At 29.7% G+C, this 22,241-nt stretch overlaps 1 protein-coding gene across 2 annotated transcripts in view; it reads right to left on the reverse strand.

Annotated features, from left to right (window-relative positions):
- Nucleotides 1–22,241, reverse strand: part of LOC123264527 (doublesex- and mab-3-related transcription factor A2) — a 150,103-nt gene that overhangs the window by 98,370 nt on the left and 29,492 nt on the right. The window lies entirely within an intron of this gene.

The following is a 22,241-nucleotide window of genomic DNA, read 5'->3' on the forward strand; positions in this document are numbered from 1 at the left end:
GACGACTCAGAGTAAACTCGGAGTTTCCGCGGAGTTACTATGGAGTATACTCCCTCTTGGAGTTTAATCGGGGTATAAGCGGAGTTTACGCGGAGTTTTAGAGGTGTATGCAAGGAGTATTGTGTGCAGTTACGACACGGAGTCACAAAAGTGTATTATTGGAGTTTTCGAGAAGTTTTTGACGAGTTTTTTCGGAGTCGCTATGGAGTTTTCCTCGCGTTTTTGTCGAATATTTTCGGAGTTACAGTGGAGTTTTTTTTGGCGTTTTCGTCGAGTTTTTGTTGAGTATTTTCGGAGTTGCTAGGGAGTTTTTGTCGAGTTTTTTTCAATGTTTTGCGGAGCTTTATAAGAGTTTCGCTGGTATTTTTTCGGAGTTTTGGTAGTGTTATTGTGGAGTTTACTCGCAATTAATAATACTTCACGGCATGAAAATTAATTTTAATTTCACAAAGATGACTATAAATAAATCATTTTTCAATTACGGTGTACTTTTTATTAATTAATTTATTTATTTACAAGTTGAAATATATTTATCTACATAGAATATGTTATTTAATAAATATATTATGAAGTTTATAAGTAAAATATATGATATATAAAAAAAATGACATCATAATGAAATTGTCAAAAGTTTACAGTTGTTACACTGAATCAATATTATCATAACTAAAATTAGAATATTATCAATACATAAAGCGATTCAAAACTTTTTCGGTTTCCGTAAGATAGATAGTGTTGTTTATTACTTGGTGGGTCTTATTATGTGACTAAATAGTTAATACTGATAATGTCTAAGATAGCTTGACCGATTGAGCCCTTGGCTAGAAATCAAATAGTCCGGGTTTGAGTCCCGGTCTGTACGAATTATTTTTTTCGGTTTTTCATTCATTATCCATCAAAAACTCCGATGAAACTCGCAAAATACTTTTGGAAAGCTCCACAATAGCTCGGTAAAGACGCTGACTAAACTCGACAGAAAACCCGTAAAAACACTGATAAAACTCGGGGAAAACTTCATGAGAACACCAGCAAAATTCCAACCAAACTCCGTAACGATCTCAATTAAACACCTATTAACCACTATCGTCTTTATGTGTCACAACTGCACACAATACTCCGAGTTTACTCCCCATATGCGCTGACTATACTCCGTCGTTATGCTGAGTTTCGGACGAGTTTCTACAGAGTTTTATCGGTGGCACCGAAACCGCTAGGGAAACTCAAAAAAACAAGCTTTCCCATGTTAATCATACGGGAAATTGAAATTTACCATGCGGGACATCTTAATATTAATATTAAGGGCTGTAACTTTCACAAGATTTTTTTTTTCATCATTCCCAACAATATTTTCGATATATTTAAGAAAAAAAAAAGTAGTCGATTTTTTTGAATCAGTCTAATATCTAATATATGAAATTCTCGTGTCACAATGTTCGTTCCCATACTCCTCCGAAACGGCTTGACCGATTCTCATGAAATTTTTTATGCATATTCAATAAGCCTGAGAATCGGCTACTATCTATTTTTCTGACCTCTAAGTGATAAGGGGTGTTCACCCAAAAATTTTTTTTTTATTTTTTTGATAAATTTTTTTTTTTTTTTATTTTTTTATTATGTGGCATCAAAAAATACATACAACTCTAAATTTGCACTTTTTTATCACCAACCCTTGCTTTTTAATAGTCATTTTCATAATTTTATCATTTTCTATCCCGCTCGATAACATCAATTATTATCACTTGGTAAGTTATCCCCTCCATGTGTCTACCGGTGTCACTTCTCACCCTGTAAACAGCACGGAGTAGGGATGTTACCTCTACAGTTTTCGGCTATTATTAGTGTTTATGCTTCAAGCGTAGTAGTTAAACATTTTTACTATCTCAGTGTAACTCTCATATCAAATATATTCTCGAGTAACTTTATTATTTATTTATTAATAACTAATATTATTGAATATAATTAATTATTAATAACTAATAAAATTATTAATTTTGAGTGTAAATCGCACGATCAGTTAATTAAGTGACTTACATAACCTCTAAAATACTCAACACGTGTCACGAGTTCCCGCAAACAACAGCTATTGAGCTGTAAGTATAAATTATTTTTTACGTTTATAATAAAATCAAAAATTATTCTTTCTTATTTATAACGAAAATATTGTTGGGAATAGTGAAAAACGAATTCGGTGAAAGTTAGATTTTTATTACAATTGGGAAATTTTTTTTTGTGTTGACTTATAAGAGCTCTAACTTCGACAGAATTTTTTTTTTCACTATTTCTAACAATATGTATTTTCGATATTATTAAGAAACATAAAATTTTTCGCTTTCGTGAAACTATATAATTTTTACATGTATATTTAATGTAATCAAAGATAAAATAAATGATTAATATAATAATTAAATATAATAATTAAATAATTCAATCAGTTCTATTCATGTGTGTTTTGTATTGTACAGTGAACAATGCCAACAAAACGCAAAGGGGCCAATTTGAGCCGTGATGCAAATAAATCTAGAAGCATTCGAAATAGAAGAGCCCAAAGAACCGAAGAACAAGTTCAGGAAGAAAATACTGGAGCGCGTGTGAGAATGGCGCAATTGCGTCAAAAACAATCAGACGATACACGAGCTGAACGCAATGAAGTCATGAGATTAGAAAAAAGTATTTAATTTGCGATTAGATTGGCATTTGCAATGACTATTAATAAATCCCAAGGCCAAACAATGTCTGTTTGTGGCTTAGATTTGAGCACACCATGTTTTCCACACGGACAATTATACGTTGCATACTCTCGAGTGGGTAAACCATCAAGTTTGTTTGTATTAGCTAAAGACGGACTAACAAAAAATATTGTTCTTGCTGCAGCATTAAGAGATTAATATTATGTAATTAATTAATTATATAAATAATTATTACTTTTAATAAATTAAAACAATTAATGTTTGGTGTTTTGTTATTTTTAAACAACATTTCCGAGAAAAAATATTTATATATAATTATATATATTTATATATAAATTGGTTATATATGATTATATATGAAAAATGGCCAAATATAATCATATCTAATTATATATAATTATATATAACAATATTTAATTATATATTTATTACATCTAATTAATTATTGGGTTAATTTTATGGATAGACTATTTAATATGGTCCTACGCAATTCTGTGTAACCAATTAAAATGCAAAAAAAAATATCTAGATATAATTTTATAGCTATATCACCAGCGGTCACCCATCCAACTATTAACCCTGCTCAATGCTGCTTAACTTTGGTGATCTCCGTGCATCTTGGTGTCTGTCTGTTGTGCTGCTGTCTTAGATGATAATGATTCTATGATCTACATAATGTATCATATGAGTTTAACATAAATGGAATATAAAAATTGATTTTAATATATATTTGGATAATCATTATTCATAATTTATTTATTTTACCGAATTTCATTATAATATAACACTTATATAAATAATAAAATAAATAATGATTTTACTATTAGGTAGTAGCAGAGCAGACCAAAACATCTCATAGGAAATGTGACAAATTTTGTATTTCAGAATTATTTAAACGTAATTATAAACATCATTTTACACTTTTTGTGATTACCAAAAAAAAATTTTTTTTCAAAGAAAAAATTTTTATGCCTGTTAATTATATAAAAGCGTATATAATTATATATACTTATATATAATTATACTAGCTGATACCCACCCGCTTCGCTGGGCATACAATAAAATTTTATGTTGTAACCTAGATGAAAAATATAAACAAAATGATTAATTTCAAAAAGATAATTAATATAAATTTTGAATTAGAGAAAAGTGATTGTTTATGATAACCGGTGTTAGCGAGTATTAAATATATGAGAAAAGTATTTTATTATTAATAATCAATCAATCAATGGGTCAGTTAGTCAGTAAATCTGTCATTAGACAGATTTCCGCATCACCCATGACGTACTGTGTAGTGAGATGCGTTCCCATTATAATAATGTTATCCTAAACATTTAGTCTAGACCGGATAGGTCAAATGGTAGAGTAGCCGACATGTCACCGGAAGGTTCTGGGTTCGAATCCCTGTCCGAGCTATCTGAATTTGTCTCGCATATTCTGTAAACTCTTATTAAGAAGGTCCTTCCTATTTCTTTCTCAATCTCTTCCTCCTCCAATTATTCTGTTACGTGAATGTTGGAACGATTCACGTAATAATTATCCGTAACTCCTATTCTTTTCCGCTTCATAGTATTATTTAATTTTAAAAATGTCAATAATTTTTAATTTTAAAAAAATGTTAATAATAAAATACTTTTCTCATATATTTAATACTCGCTAACACCGGTCATCACAAACAATCACTTTTCTCTAATTCAAAATTTATATTCATTATCTTTTGAAATTAACCATTTTGTTTATATTTTTCATCTAGGTTACACCATAAAAATTTATTGTATTCCTATCGAAGCGGGCGGGTATCAGCTAGTTATTAATAAATTCATAACAAATTAAGTGGTATTAAAAATATATTTATTATTACTCATTTTATTAGAAATTATCTTAAATCGACCGTTTTTTATAATAATTTAACGATATCGTTGTAAAATTTTAGAGAAGACGCATCAGACACAATTTACCATTTTAATTTTAATCATTAAAATCAGTATAATCATTTAACAATATCAACTTGATAATATTTATGTTTAATTTATCTGTGTTATGATATAATCGAGTTCATCCTTCATGATTATTCCAATACATATAAGTTATTTCAGTTATTAATGATTTAGCTATTCTTTCTTAAAAACGTATGATTATGAATTCCTACTGTCCCAACAGTCAATCGATAAAATTTAAAATCAATCATTTTGACAGTTATTATAGCAACGGTAACCATGATAACGGTAACCATGGTAACGGCAACCATGGTAACGGTAACCATGGCAACGGTAACCACGGCAACGGTAACCATAGCAACGGTAACCATGGCAACGATAACCATGACAATGGTAACCATGGCAAAGGTTGATTAGCGTGGGTGGTTGTAGGGGTGTTGAGTTCGATAATTTACGGGTGCCACTGATGGTTTCTTAGATTAGAGGGGCAAAATGATATTTCGCTCCCAAAAAAGAGAGAGATATAGGGAAGGGGAAAGATTATAGGGCACGGGAGGGAGGAGAAGAATGAGAGGGAGGGAGGTAGGGCATATGTGATGGTAGACGAAAAATTCATTTTGGCTAGGAATTGCGTAAAATCCGTTCTTAGTGAGCGTCTACATCACGAATGGAGTAACTATGCTAAATTTCAAGTCAATCGGGCGAATAGTTTCGGAGATCTCGTGATGAGTGAGTGGTATTTCGCTTATATATATATAGATATAGGACTATATACAATCTTGCATGACTGTATATTGCTCCATATATAGTCATATATAATTATATATGATTATATATAACCTCATATACAATTCCATATATAATCATGTATGATTATATATAATTCTATATACTTATATATAATTGTATATGGAACTATATATAATCCGGCATGGTTGTATATTGCTCCATATATAGTCATATATAATTATATATAACCTCATATACAATTCCATATATAATCATGTATGATTATATATAATTATCTATGATCATATATAATTGTATATAATTATATATGTGATTCCATATATAATCATATATGATTATATATAATTATATAGAATCATTTTTTCTCGGGTTCCCTCATCGTTCACAGCGCTCCAGGCCTTTTTCACTCATATTCCACATCCTTATACACTTCCAATAAGTTAGTAATTTTTTTTCGACACTAGAAATTCTCTAGAAATTATTCACATGGCAAAACAACGTTTGCCGGGTCAGCTAGTATATATATATATATATATATATATATATATATATATATAAACTACTTTAACCTACTTTAACCGAGCGTTGCGTTCATTTCTGAATATTTGTTGTCTTTCTGCATTCTGTTGTAGAGTCTTTAACTTAGATTTTTCGCTCTCTAAATCCAACCTTAATTTTTTAATTTTATGACGATTTTCGTCATCACCAAAACCTGCATCACGTTTCCTTACTTCAAAATTGAGTTGACTTTCACATTCTTGAATTTTTAATCGTATTGTATCTTGAGCCGGGGTTGTAATTTTCCGTTTCTTTGTATCTATCATTAAAAAATAATTTATTGATGAGACAATTTTTCGTGACAAATATTTATAGCATAGGAAACTCGACAATCTATTCTCATATAATATAACGAGATATCGAAAGTATATATAATAAAATAATTTTACCAGTCGTAATAGAAAGAACTTCATTGTTATTAGAAGTCACTTGAGAATTGTTAGCAATTGCTATGGTGCTATGCTCAGATGAAGAAACATTGATGACTCGAAACAGAAGGTAGCGAAGAACAAGATATAGCTTGTGTTGAACAGACAGAATTTGAGCCTGGCTTCCACAGTGAGAAAATAATTTAATTACCATGGTTATAGTAAAGAAGAAAAATTCATAGCAAAATTTCACTAAACATATAAAAACTATCATTAATTATATTTAAAATAATCAAGTAAAAAACAAACCTTTAAAAAAAATAAAATATTTTCAGATTTTTTTTCCATAAATAAAGAGGTGTATCCTTTAATCTGTGCTTCGGCTTTTTCAGCAATTTCAAGTTTTGTGTTGCAAAACTCTTTCTATATTTTATTAAGATTAATTTGAGCTTGCTGTGCTGATATCTCCCGATTACTTTTTTTATATGCATCGAATAATTTTTTATATACTTTATTGATATCAGGATTCATTATATCAATAAGAATTATAATTTTCGTACACTCTGAATTAAATATATATGTTCAAAGACCACCCAGTGTAAGGTTATAAACTCATAAGCTCACTTTCTTACCGACCTTATAAATTTGTACCATAAGTTCAATGATATAATACCAATAACTACCGTATAGCGCTAGTTTCAAGATGTTTGAAGGTTGGCAACAGTAGAATTTGGCGCGAAAAATCTCGTTAGTATTTTTTCATTAATGACCAAAAAATTATAGATTCAATTGGAAAAATTACGTATAAGCATTAAAAAACCCCCTCCCCCGAACCATAAGGAATGGTAACAATCGAGTCTTACTCCCCTCCCCTCTTGCGTTCGTTACGTAATTTAAGTACGGCCCCTTAGTAAATAGCAAGTTTTAGGGATGGCTTACAGCGTCAACCGTTGTCAACATTTTTTTAAAAAAATTTTGCTATTGTAGTCGTTCTAAATTTTTGTTTCTACATGATTTTTTTTTCTATTGATAAAATTTCCAATTTCTTTTAATACGGAATCTATTTTATAAAATCATATATAATATTTTTTGTGATTTTTGTATAATTATGTAGAATTAAACATTATTCAATATAATGATGCAAATATCACAAATAACATTATGTATAACTATGAAAAAATATATATGATTATGGATAATAATATAGACTTATGTATAATTTTATATAATTATACAAAAATTACAAATATCATTGTACAAAATGTTACTGTACGCGCAAAGTTATATGTGTATTAAGGTGTTTTATTTTAAGGTGATATATTTTTTTCGGTCCTACCTGAAAAAAATCTGATAATAAATAGATTAAAAAAAAATTAGGAAAACGGTTGACCCTGAAGGCCATCCCTGCAACTTCCCGCATACTTAGGCGCTTAAAGTAGCACTTCCCATACAGGACAATACGACGAGGCCAGATATGGGCCCTGCTTGGCGCAATGCTGTCTATCTCTGGCCCATGCTTGTAAACCCGCTTTGGCCCAGCCTTGGTAGAAGTCTGGAGTGATAACAGGGTGCCAAGCTTGGTTGCCTAAACTGGCCCAAGCATGATAACCAAGACTGGCCCAAGATTGTTAATCAAGACTGGCCCAAGTATGTTAACCAAGACTGGCCCAAGTTTTGAAGCCAAAGCAATTTCTATTACTTAATGATTAATTAAATTTGGATTTCCCATTGAATGGCCAAAGTTAGGTTGCCCAATTCTGGCTCAAGTCTGGGTTGCCATTCAACGACCAAGGCTAGGCATCCCAATCTTGGCTAACGCTCGGGTAATCATTGAGTCGGCCAAAGCTAGGTTGCTCAGTATTGGCCCAAGTCTGAATGGCCATCTTAGTCCTGTCCCAAGTTAGGGTGACTCTAGGCTTGGCCAAGGTTAGGTTATTCAGTCTTGGCCCATGTTAGGGTTACCATCCAAAGGCCGAAGTTAGGTTACATAAACGAGGCCCAAGTTAAGGTGACTCTAGGCTTGGCCAGGCTAGGTTATCCAGTCTTGGCCCATGTTAGGGTTACCATCCAACGGCCGAGGTTAGGTTATACAAACTTGGCCTAAGTTATGGTGACTCTAGGCTTAGTCAAGGGTAGGTTATTCAGTCTTGGCCCAAGCCTGGGTATTCATTGGAATGGCCAAGGCTGATTGCCCAGTTATGGCCCGGGTATGGGACAATATAGGTTTGCCAAAATGGGCTTCCCAATAATGTCCCAGGCATGGCTCCGTCGTTCAACTCTGGAGTTTCCCGTATGGGTTATGACATTTTTGAGCTCTTCGAGCTCGGAGAGCTCAAAAACATCATTAGTGCAATTTTAAGCACCTAGATATGAAATGAGCCTAGGAATGAAATGAGCGGGAAGTTGCACAGATGGCCTTCAGGGTCTACCGTTTTTCTAATTTTTTTTTTTCGGTCCCATATCAAAATTTCGTTGAGAGTTACGAAAAAAAAATTGTGTCAAAATTTGAGCCCTTTATTTTCATTTTTCAGTTAGCGCTCGCAAAAGAAGAATTTTCGCCAAAAAAAGTTTTTTTTCACTTATTTTTCGGTTATAGAAAATTCAATATACTAAATATAAAAAAAACCCTTGGTATGGTTTTGTAGGAAATTAAATTCTCTGCAAAGATGATTTTTTGTCAAATTTAAAAAATCAACAGCTTCTTTTTAATAGCTAATTAAATTACAATTTGTTCGATAATTTTTATTTTCAATTATTGATGAACACGTATTAATTAAATTACTTCTTAATGAAAAGAACTGACTAATACAATTTTTCTAGGAATATTTATGATCTAAAAAAATAGTTTTTATGCTTTAATTGATTGTAGTATGATGCTATAGAAGTTAAAAATAATTTTGTTAACAAAAATAATGAAGACAAAAATATTAATTTTTTCGTAATTTTTTATTCATAAGTCTCATTGACTTAAAAATTATTCATGCTTCAAAATTAATAAAATATATCTTTTTCTGTCATTTTTATTCGTTAACGGATTCTTCTATAGCGCTCGTACTTCAAAACAGCAGTTGTAGTCTAATCAACAAGTGCCTTTTCGGTTAACTTTTTTCAGCAGTCTCCGAAAACTATTATTTTGCTGTCATGCGATTCAGAATAGCATCTAGATGATTTTTGAAAAAAATTAAGTTCCGCTTGTAAAAATTGCAAAAGTGATTAACAATTAACTGAAAAAAGGTGGTTTAGTTTTTTGAAAATATCTCAAAAACTAATGAAGATTTATTAAATTTAAAACAGATTCAAAAATAGGAGGAAATTTCCTAAAAAAAAAGTTTCAACTCTCGGAACTGTAAGACCAATATTTTAAAAAATTATGTCTATGCAGCTTCTGACAACATCAAAACGGATCATTGATAATATTTTGAAAAAAAATTTTTTTTTCGACCATTAATTTAAGTTTTTAATTTTGCAACAACAAAAATTATTAACAAAAAACTGAAAAATGAAAATTTTTTTAATTTTTTCAACGGGGATCTATTCTGAAAACTTTCAAGAATTGCTCCAAGAGAGGAAAAAAATCTCAAATTTATAGTTAAACAATTATTACACTTGCAAATTATTATTTATTCATAGATCCAGTAAGCCCCTGAATATTTTCATTTCTGAAATTTTATATTTAACATGATAAAATAATTTTTATTCGTAGAGTTCCAAAGTAGTCGTAGCTAACGTAAGCCAGAACACCCGTTTTGGCCGTATTTTTATTTCTATATATTGGTCCTACAGTTCCGGGAGCCGGGACTTTTTTTTCGGAAATTTCCTCCTATTTTTGAATCTTTTTTTAAATTTAATAAATCTTCATTAGTTTTTGGGATATTTTCAAAAAACTAAACCACCTTTTTTCAGTTAATAACTTTTGTTAATAACTTTTGCAATTTTTACAAGCGGAACTTAATTTTTTTCAAAAATCATCTAGATGCCATTCCAAATCGAATGACAGCTCAATAATAATTTTCGGAGACTGCTGAAAAAAGTCAACCAAAAAGGCACTTGTTGGCTAGACTACAACTACCGTTTTGAGTTACGAGCGCTACAGAAGAATCCGTTGACGAATAAAAATGACAGAAAAAGATATATTTTATTAATTTTGAAGCATAAATAATTTTTAAGTCAATGAGACTTACGAATAAAAAATTACGAATAAATTAATCTTTTTGTCTTCATTATTTTTGTTTTGACCCGGTCACATACGTACATACATACACACACACACACACACACACACACACACACACACACACACACACACACACACACACACACACACACACACACACTGACATCATCGCGAAAACATTCAGGGAAGCTTCCTAGGACCTCAAAACGTCGAGATCTGATGAGAACTCGATTTTCGAAAAACGCGGTGAAACCAATAACTTCCCGATTTTTGAAAATTTTCAATTTTCTTAGCGGGAAGTTAAAAATATTGCCTCCAAAAAAAATTTAAGTCAATTAGGTTTACTAATATTTAATTTATAAAAGTAGTGTTCTTTACTCATATAACTAATATTTTCTTAATTGTTATGAGCTTAAAAGCATCAATAAATGTATTTATATTATATTTAATCTAATGTGATTTCGATTTTATTTTCAATTTTTTTTATGATCCCGCTTTGATAGAAAGATAATAATTTTATTGGATTCTGGAGCCTAGGCTCCCTCAGAACCATCATCAAATATACATTTATAATTAGTGTATGATGTACAGAGTTTTAGATACATGAAAATAAAATCAAAATAAATGTAGTAATTAACAGTAATAATATGTTAATCATGCTTATAAATAATACTTATAAATAATACTTTGATTACATATGAATCCATTGCAGTTTAATTTTGATTCGACTTCGATATTTTGTTGATTTCGCTCTGGTTACATTTTGATTCTACGTTGATTTTATGTTGATTTTATCTTGATTTCACTCTGATTTGCTCCGAGTCAAAATTAAAACACTAATTCGAGCCTCAAAAGCCTACTTTCTTTTGATGTTGTATCTACCCTTGAATGTGAAATACTATTTTGACCCTCAATGTACTCAAAATAGGGTATGGAGGTCAAAATTAGGATTTTAGAATATTATTTTCAATCTCCAAAACCTAGGATCGCTTTGGACTCCTTTTTTGCGGTACTTCTACGATTTCATGGAACATAGAATTTCGTCAGTTTATAGTTGAAAACATTAACTAAGCCCAGTTTTGGACTTAAAATTTTTCAACTTTATGCTCTCAATAAAATTTTCAAAGTTTTTACTTTAACTTTGAATGTGGAAAACTTAAGTTTAAAAATTTGGTTAAAATATTATATGTTAGTAGCAATAAGTATACGGACTTAGGGTAATATAGACACATGTATCAGATAAATTTATTACACTGTTTCAAACTCAAAAGTTCATTAGTAGAGAAATTTAAAAAAAGTAATAGTAATTTCAATACCACAAATAAACAGTACTATTAGTTATTTTATTCGATTTCACAACAATAAATTCAACTTATTATTCTTATTCTTTTGTATTTATTGGCTTAGTGATTAATAATCGACTATCTACTTTCATAGACATACAAAAAGATTTTAAAATTTTAGCATATTATTTAATGATCAAAATTTCTTTATTTGTCTTCTTAACTTTTAATAAAAATACATAATTGAATAAATAACAAAATCTCATTCAAATTTATTGTATTTTTCATCTTTTATTATCTGAAACAATTAGAATTCTCAAGAATCTGAATGGAAATTAATGAAGATATCTAATTTACTTTTGTACAATGTGACAGAGTAAGAAAAGAAAGAAGTAATATCAACTCCGATTGGTTTTGCGTTAATCAAATGATTATTTTCAACGGCAAAAAACAACAATTAGATTCACTCATTTTTTTTTTTTACACAGAAAAAAGTAAACTGTAATAAACAATAAGGTAAAAGTCCCAATTATTGACACTATAAGAGACAAAGTTATGATTTCATTTTTTTTAAGCAATCAAATGTCAATATCGTTGAATTTTATTTGTGGTAATGTCTCAAGTCATGTTTTTACTAATCAATTTCTTTTTTTAAAATGATAATCAGTGATATTTACTAATTAATTTTAAATAATTAAATAGATTATCCGGATACACCAATTATTGACAGGTTAAAAAACTGATTGATCTAATTATTGACATACCTTAGTCCCAATTGATGACACCTATACTGTGCATGTGTCGAATTATCTGCTTATTTTTATTTATCGAAACTCATTATTAAGTAATCAACATTATTAAAGTTTATTAATAATAATTTCCATAAATGATTAATTACTACTAAAGATGTAAAAATTAATTTAAAAATAATTCATTGAAACAGAAGAGTCCAAATTCTACTCGAGGGCAAGGAGGCTGAAATCAATTCTTTAGATCTATACATTTGGTTAATGAAACTCCTGACATTAATATTTCTCCAACGTTCGTATAGCGTTGCGGTTAGGTTGTAGTCTCGCGTACGTTAGGTGTACAGTTCGAATCTCGGTTGGGGCGATAGGCGTTTTTATAAAATTATTTATAAGGCAAGCGTTAAACTTAATGAAGATGAATTAATGTAAATGTGATGTGAAACCTTACGCTCCTCCCCTCTCCCTCCACTTCCTTTAAAAAACTCCGAAAAAAAAAGTAAAAATCAAAAGAAAAGAGAAAAATTATAAAAAATAAAAAAAAATAAAACAAAGAAGACGTTTTTATCAAATGTTTCTTTTATTGCTAATTTTTTTGTTAATTCACATAGCGAATTTTATAAATTATATGAGAATTATAAACTATAATCAATAAATAAAAAAATTATTTTTTAATTTTAAATTTTTCCCGCTCCCAGCAGCCATTTTGATTTAAATTCCTTCTCCTTTCCCTTTTTTCCTCTCACATATTTCATATGAACCCATGAGGATCTTCTTCTCGATCGAATTGTAAGCTTTAGAGGGTCATTTTAGGGTTCTGTAATACTAATTTCAACCTAAACTTGGTAAAAGCGGACAAAAATACAAAGTTTAAGCTGAAATTAAGGTTCCGCTGTACAGCTTGGGTTAATATAAAAAACTGATTTCAGCCTCCTTACCCTCGAGTAGAATTTGGAAGCTGAAATTAGTTTTTTAATTTTGACTCGGCTGATTTTGATTCTTACCTGGGTCCAAATTTGATCCATTTCGATTTCATTCCAATTTCACTGTAGATCCATTCTGGTTACATTTTGGTTCCTTTCTGTTTCCAATCTTATTTTATTTTGATTTCACTTTGATTCTATTCTGATTTTATTTTGATATTAACTTTGATTCTATTCTGGATTTATTTTGATTTCAATTCGATATTATTTTGATTCTATTTTGAAATCACTATGGTTCTACGCTGAAAAATAGGCACACAACCATTCTGGAAATACTTTGAAACCATCATGAAATCATAATCTTTTCAGAATGTTTTCAGATTGTTTTCAGAATGATTTTAAAGTCGCAAGGGTTGCGACTACCCTGTATATGAGCTAACTTAATCATGACTTTTACTGCAGTAAAAGAAATCCGAACAAAAACAGTTTCACTGTAAAAAAATTGCGCCAAGTCCACGTTCATAAGACTATTGAGAAAAAAAATTTTTTTTTTCTTTACAAAAAGATATAAAATGAAAAAATTAAAGAATCCATGTAACCGATATGATTTTATATAATTTTCTGAAAATAAAAAACATTTTGTTGTAAGTTTAAAAATTTAAGAAATAATTTTGGAACGTATTTAGTGTGCGTGGTTGCAAAATGTTTTACTTTTTATGAAATTCATAAAATCTATCTTCTAGGACTTAAAAAAATTTGACATAAACAATGACGCACACCAAGTACGTTTCAAAATTATTTCTTTAATTTTTAAATTTACAACAAAATGTTTTTTAATTTCCGAAAATTATATAAAATCATATCGGTTACTTGGATTCTTTAATTTTTTTATTTTATATCTTTTTGTAAAGAAAAAAAAATTTTTTTTTCCTAATCGTCTTATGAACGTGGACTTGGCGCAATTTTTTACAGTGAAACTGTTTTTGTTCGGATTTTAGTATTTTTTGTAATTATAATAAAAATTGACAAGTGGTAACAACTTAAATCTCGCGTTGGCTGCATTTTTTACCGCAAACTATCCCCTTAAAGCTACAGTTTATGTAGATATAATTTCAGTGCACCCTGGCGGCCGTAAATTTAAGCTGTGAATTACTTTTTTTAACTGTAGTTGTGTATCTATAGGAGGATTACTACACATTTTTATTTTATCTAGTCTGTGGCGCTGACCTTTCTCCATCAAAAAAAAGTCAGAATCAAAATTTGTGAGCGTGCTATAGTATGTGCTGATAAAATTTAATAATTTCAAGTAAATAAATTGTTATAAGTGAATATAATTAATTAATACGGTAAAATAAATTATGAATTACTGTTATAATAAACAAATTAGGGGAAAAAAGTACCGTAGAATTAAATAAAATTTCGCAACCTCAAAAAACCGTTCTGCTTCCAGTAAACACACTCGGTAGTCTGGCACTCCGTTTACAACGGATTTTAACGGAACTTGGCGCCAGATTCTACCGAATCTGTGGATCTATTTTTTTAATTATATTTGATGGCCAACTTCATCATATCGCTTTTTTGGGACATCATGCGCACGCAGCTCAAAAATTTCACTCTCATCCAAACGTGCCAAAAGAAGTATCACTTCAATAATAAGCTATCGTATTTCAATTAAATGTTCTTTAAAAATAACAAGACAGAAAATGCAACCTTCACTATCTTCAGAAAAGTTCAAATAGTTATTATTTCTAAACTTATTGACCTACTTAGCTTATCTTTGAACTTATTTGAGATAATCGTCTGAGAAACATTTGTACTAAATTTCATTAAGATCCGTTAATGACTATAAGCACAATCGCGGCAACATCTCTTGGGCTGACCCTTTTCATATACCAATTATTAAGTTATGATTAAAAACGCAATTTTAATAACCTAAATTGATTAATTTTCTGAAAATTTTTAGTTGAATGTCAACAATCCAAACAAAGTTTCACTTGCATCGTGGTTTCATAAAACCACACAATAATTTTTTCACCTATTTCATCCTTTGACAGAGTTTTTAACTCTTCAATAATTTTCTCCTTTTCAGCGAAACTAAAGCTTCTTCTTTTAGAAACATTTCTTTTTGACTTGATGCTTAAATTATCACCATTAGTTCCAGATTTTTCCGAGTAATTATTATCATTAGTATCAACAGATATATTTTTTATCTTATTATATCTTGATATTCTTGGTGCCATTTTATTCTGAAAACAAAAATAATATTAGTAAAATTCTAAGTGTATAAATAGACTAAATACTGACAAAAATATTTTTTTGAGAAATATACATGTACATACGTATATACATTGGGAAATAAAAAATGGTAAATTTAAAAAAATAAATAAATTAAATTAATTGATAAATATTTCATGCAATAAAGCAAAAATTTGTTTAAATTTATTTAAGTATGAAAGTTAGCGATTATTTAAAAACTTTTTAGAAATGTATACACAGCTTAATTATAGTACTTAAAACACAAATTTAGAAAAATATGCTCAGTAATTTTAAAAAATTAAAGCAATTTTTTAAAAGTTAATTCAGCTATTTGCTAATTTTAATTTTATCACTATTTAAACTATGATTACTTAATTTTAAAAAATTTTTTATGATTCCATAACATTTTACATTAACACTAGATAATATTCATAATTATAAATAACAATATAAATATCTTAACGTTATTAAATTATTTTTATACTTACAATATAAAACATGAATAAAAGGTTAAATACACTCCAAATATACACTAAAAACAGCACTGTTATGCATAAAGAAATGACAAACGTCAAGTAACTTATAAAAGGAGTGCGGGCGCAAACACGAACACGACGCAACATACGTATCAAGCCGAGCGATCTCGGAGTAAAACATAGTGGTAGGGGACGAATTTCTCCGATAATTTTTTTTCCTACAGCCCCAAACAGTAACTTATAACCAGGTTGTACTGTACTACATGTTGAGATAAATATCGTATTACACGTAAAAATTTTATGTGTTGTCTTTGCAATAGTTTGTTAAACATGTGCTTGTTGAATATGCATAGATGCCCGATGAAGGCCAAATATATGGCCGAAACGTCGCTAAATCAATGATTAGTTTAATAATAAACATTCTATATTCACTTTCCTGCAAGTATTAGTATAATATATTATATTACATTGGATACAACTATTATCTTCGAATATCTAATTTACATTTTTTTCGCCGAAAACGTATAGAAACAAATTTACCTTAAAGATATCCGTTCATATATAAAAAAAACATTGAAATTTTCCGAAAAATGGTTTGAGATAAATGGCTCATTCAAGCTGTTAACTTGCCAATTTTTGTCCGTTTTCGCCGGCACTAATCTATATTTTTTTCATGAACGAAAACGTAAGCAAGCATAAAAAATTGTTCATGTATTTTCGACAAGAAAATATAAATTAGGTATATGTGGCTTATCAATTTTTTATAGAAAGTAAAAAATTTTACGTTTTTGCATCAAAAAATTTTTATGTTAAATATTTAACACTAGTGTTAAAAAAAGCTTTTTTGTGATGATTTAACTGAATACATATTAAATTTACATATAAAAGTGTTAAATGTTAAGCCCGAGTAAAAAAGATTTTATATAATTAGATACGATTATATATAATTGAATATCGTCTATATATGATTGGATATAATTTATATATAATTCTATATAATTATATCCAATTAGGGGAGGGGGGGCAAAATGGAGTAGGGGTGGCAAAATGGGGTACCCCCAAAATTTCGTAAGAAAATTTTTTTTTCCAAAAAGCTCTTTCAGCTTCCTAAAATATATTTTAACGTAATTTCCTACAATTTAAAAGAAAAAAAAATTTTTTAATTAAAAAAACAAAAAAAATTTTTTTTTTCTAACTTTTCTTACAGTAATTTTTATCGTCATTGTGCATCGTAATAAATTCTTTTTCACATCTACGATTACTTTATCTAAATTTTTAAGTTCTCGCTTTACAAATGAATGATTAAAAAAAAAAAAATCGGGGAGTCATTGGTTCCATGCCAATTTTCGAAAATCAAGTTCTAATCTGATCTTCACATTTTTAAGGTCCTAGGAACTAGTTCTTAATATTCCTACGAGGATATCTGTCGGCGTGTGTGTATGTGAGTGTAAACCTCTAATGTGTCGAAGAAAAATCTTACACAGAAAGAAAAATTTCTTTACTGGAGAACAAAATTCTTGGCTCAAGAAAATTTTCAGGTGCCTGAAGGAAGACTGAAGTTGTGTTGCCCGAAATAAAAATTTTTCTTGAAATTCTATTTTTTGTGGAAGTAATTTTTTCTTAATTCAAATTATCATAAATACTTGATGCAATAAATTTTTACATTTGATCAAGATTTTTAGATACTTTAGGGAAGCAGTGCCACCTACTTCAGCTGAGAAAAAAATTTTCTCACCTTGAGAAAATTTTTCTCTTGAATATTTGATACCCATTTTATATTATTTTAGCGTGCAATTATACATTTTGAATGAAAAAAAAATGATTCAACATTATTTGATCTTCCCATTTGATATGTTAATCAATAAAAATATTAATGAAAATTTACTTCTATTTTTATATTTAATTTTTTGGAGCAAGAGGCCGAATTTTCTCAAAACAAGAAGATTTTCTTGACTTAAATAAATTTTCTTGGATCAAGATACATATTTCTTAAAAAAAGAGAGTTAATTTTGTTGGAATAAGTGAAATTTCTTGCGTCAAAAAGAAAATTTTTTTTTCGCTCAAGGAAATAATTAGGAAGAAAAATATTTTCTTGGCTCAAGTGAACCTTTTTTCTGTGTAAACTAACCATTCTAAAAAAATGTCTTTTTCGAATAACTTGGAAATTTATTCTCGGATAATTTTTGATGTCATAATTTAACTATCAATGCTCAGAAGACTGTGTCAGAGGCCGCCAATTTCTTAAAAATCATTTGGTGGGCTTGTGAGATATTTAATTTAAAAAGTAAGATCTTCAGGCCTACAAGATCATTCAACTTGAAAAAATTTTCCTGAATTCCTAAACCAAGAAAGAGAGTGCAAAAAAATTACGAATGTTTTTTTTCGTGCTATTGCTTGGAATTGCGTGAGAACTATGTCTAAAACATTTTTCACCGGGAGATCCAAAAATTAGAATCTTCTCAAGGGAACTCTTTCTTTTATCTTGATATTATTTTTACTCAAGCGAAACCCGTCAAAAATTACTACAAAATTAAAAATTTTTTTTTGCTACCTCAATTTTTGTTAGGAGTATATTGCGTCAACTATAACAATGTTTCTTTTTTGGGTGATGTGTTCATTTCTCTGGGTTCTTTCGTAGACTTATCGATAAGAAAATTTTATTTTTTTAACGACATTTCATTTTCGGATAATGAAATTTTTTTTTCACTTTTTCAGGGGGTACCCCATTTCGCCCGCAAAAAAAAAAATTTTTTTCTACCGCAACTTGGAATTTGATTATTTTTCTTCGATTACGACTGAAAACGAGAAAAATCAGCATATTTAAGTCCTTAAAATCATAACGGTTCCTTAAGTACCCCATTTTGCCCCCCTCCCTCCCCTATATAAAATTACTCAAAATCATGAAGGAGAATTATATAAAAAGATATATATTATTATTATTATTATGAGTTTTACTTGTATACCGTTTTCTGGTTTTTACAAGGCTAATTGTCTCAGCTTCTCCGCATATAGTCTTTTTCAACTCTTTATTATCAACATATGCTCCGCTCTATATTATCAACACAATCTTTCAACTCTTTTATTATCAACATATTCTCCGCTCTTTTTATAATCAACATGTTCTCCACTTTTTGTTATCAACATGTTCTCCGCTTTTTATAATCAACATATCATTTCGCACATAATTCTATTCTCAATGCGGCTGTGGACCGACTTGTGCTTTCTGTACTGTATTTACCCTATTCCTCACCCCTTTCTATAGGTTGTTGGAATAGTGACGATGGGGAAACCACAGAGAAAACCCATGCCAGTACAGTCGGCTACCGGAGCGATCTCCGACGGTTGGTATTGGAACTATTCGAACAACCGTCGGGGCTCGAACCCTCGCCTCACGACATGATGCACGAACGAACTAACGGGATAATGACTTAGAGCGCTCGGCCATCATGCCGCTATTAATAAAATTATATATAATTAGATACAATTGTATAGAATTATATCTAATTAGACACAATTGCATAAAATTATATCAAATTTTATGTGATTCGCCTTTACCACTTCATAAAATTTTATGAAATTGTATAAAATTATATATAATGAGATATATTTATATAGAATTCGACGGAATTCTCTTTTACAATTATAGATAATTTTATATAATCAGATACAATTATATATAATTGTATACAACTATGTATAATTGTATAGAATTCACGGTCTTGAAAGAGATTTCTGCATTTTATGTAAGTACAGACGTTTATCTATCTGTCATAAATTTTACAGGATTCAATATATTGTGATTACTATGAGACTCTTTCTTTTTTCATCTAAGAGTCTGTTTCTCCAAAGATTAATAATCTTTTAATCTATGGTATTTTGCAGATGAAATAATAGGAACTGTATTAACTTATAAAAAAATTAAATTTCACAAGAATTAATAGTTTCGTCAAGTTTAGAAATTGTTACCCAGACCCTCTAGCAATATATAGTTCCATATATTAAACAAATAAATTCATCAAAATTTGAGCTTTTAATTCTGATTATACCTCTATTAATTTTTGAATTTTAAAGTCATTATAAATTCTAAAACAACGGAACACCTTAAAAATTTCTTAGAATCATTGTTGCGATTTTATGTATACATAGATAATTTTATAAATCCACATATAGATATAATTATTATATACATATATAAATTAATAATCAATAATTTAATAAAAAATTATGTTCAAATCGAGTTTTCATCGGATCTCGACATTTCGAGGTCCTAGGAAGCTTTCCTGACTATTTTCACGATGATGTCCGTACGTCTGTATGTGTGTGTGTGTGTGTGTGTGTGTGTGTGTGTGTGTGTGTGTGTGTGTGTGTGTGTGTGTGTGTGTGTGTGTGTGTGTGTGTGTGTGTGTGTGTGTGTGTGTGTGTGTGTGTGTGTGTGTGTGTGTGTGTGTGTGTGTGTGTGTGTGTGTGTGTGTGTGTGTGTGTGTGTGTGTGTGGCCGTATGTAAACCTCTTATAACTTTTGAATGGCTCGACCGATTCCACCGCGGTTGATGCCATTCGAAAGGGCTTGACCAAACTTATATTTTGAATACAATTTGGACCGATTCGAACCGGTAGATTTTGAGAAATCTCAAAAAAGCTACAAAAAAAATTTTTTGAAGTTTGGTTTTTTTGGAATTACTTTTAAATGGCTTTACTGATCAATTCCAAAAACTAATCAGCTCTTACCATCAAAGAACCACGTCGATCGCCATCAGCCCGGTCAAAATCGGTTGATTCGTTCGTGAGTTATCGTTGTCGAAAAAAAAACCAAAAAAAATGTTTTTTCGGAATAACATCGAAATTCCTACTTCGATCGATTAAAACTTAGAAATACTTTATTAAGCCTAAAAAACTGCGTAGAATGCCACCAACCGCGTGAAAATCAGTTTATTCATTCAAAAGTCATTGCGGTTTTAAAATTTCAGAAATATTGTTTTATTAAACTGTTACCAGATTTTTGAGCTCGAAAAGCTCAAAATGACACGAAAATTATATTTTTGAGCTCTAAGAGCTCAAAATCGTAGTAAGTGAAATTTTGAGCGCTTAAATATGAAATTAGTGGGAAGTTGCAGGGATGGCCTTTAAGGTCAACCGTTTTTCTAATTTTTTTTTATATAATTATATATAATTGTATCTAATTGTATAAAATCTTTTTTACTTGGAAGTGCTTATATGTTTTCATAGATATTTTGTCTGTGGAGGTGGATGATCTAATGGAATTATATGTGTATCTAATGGAAGTATATGTGTATCCTGTAGTAAATTAATGGTCTCATTAGATTTTTAAGTAGCTGCCAAGAACCGGTAAGAAATACAAAACTTGATTTTCTTGCATTTGAAATGACGTAATATTAGAGATCACAGCGTTTGTCATTTTACAGAATATACCCTTTCGATTACAAATGAAACGATGTATTGATTCTTGCAGCATTAACAATATTTCAACATTTAAGTTAATTTTTCTTTCGTAATTAGAGGTTATAATATGAGGTGAGTTCTATATTCTTTCGTGATGAAATCAATTTCCATTTAAAAATCTCTGCAATAAATATTAAAAATTGTTCAGCTCGAATGTACGTTGCAATTTTTGTGTGTGTAAAAAGACATTAAAGAATATATATACATATATATAAAGTTTTCTATAACATTGAAATTTAACCATCTACTGAAACCAACCAGCCGTCTCTTCCCCTGCGATTCAAGTGGCAGTGGCCCGAGAAATTAAATTACTGCTGAACTTCTTCAGCTAAGTTCTTCTCTTTCTCCCGTTTCTGGTATCTATACTATATAATGTATTTTCAAAGTGAATATATATGGAAAAAGTAGTTTCAGCAGAGAAAAACAATTATAAGATTGAAATGATTTGTGACTAATGATATTGTGGGAAATCACATGAAACTTTTAATTATAAACTTAATTAGTTATAACGTTTAACTGTTAAGGTAGAAAAAAAATTAGAAAAATGGTTGACTCTGAAGGACATCCCTGCAACTTCCCGCCAATTATATACCTAAATGCTTGCAATTATGATGTTTTTGTGCT

The sequence above is a fragment of the Cotesia glomerata genome, linkage group LG5, assembly GCF_020080835.1.
Source record: "Cotesia glomerata isolate CgM1 linkage group LG5, MPM_Cglom_v2.3, whole genome shotgun sequence".
Taxonomy (NCBI): domain Eukaryota; kingdom Metazoa; phylum Arthropoda; class Insecta; order Hymenoptera; family Braconidae; genus Cotesia; species Cotesia glomerata.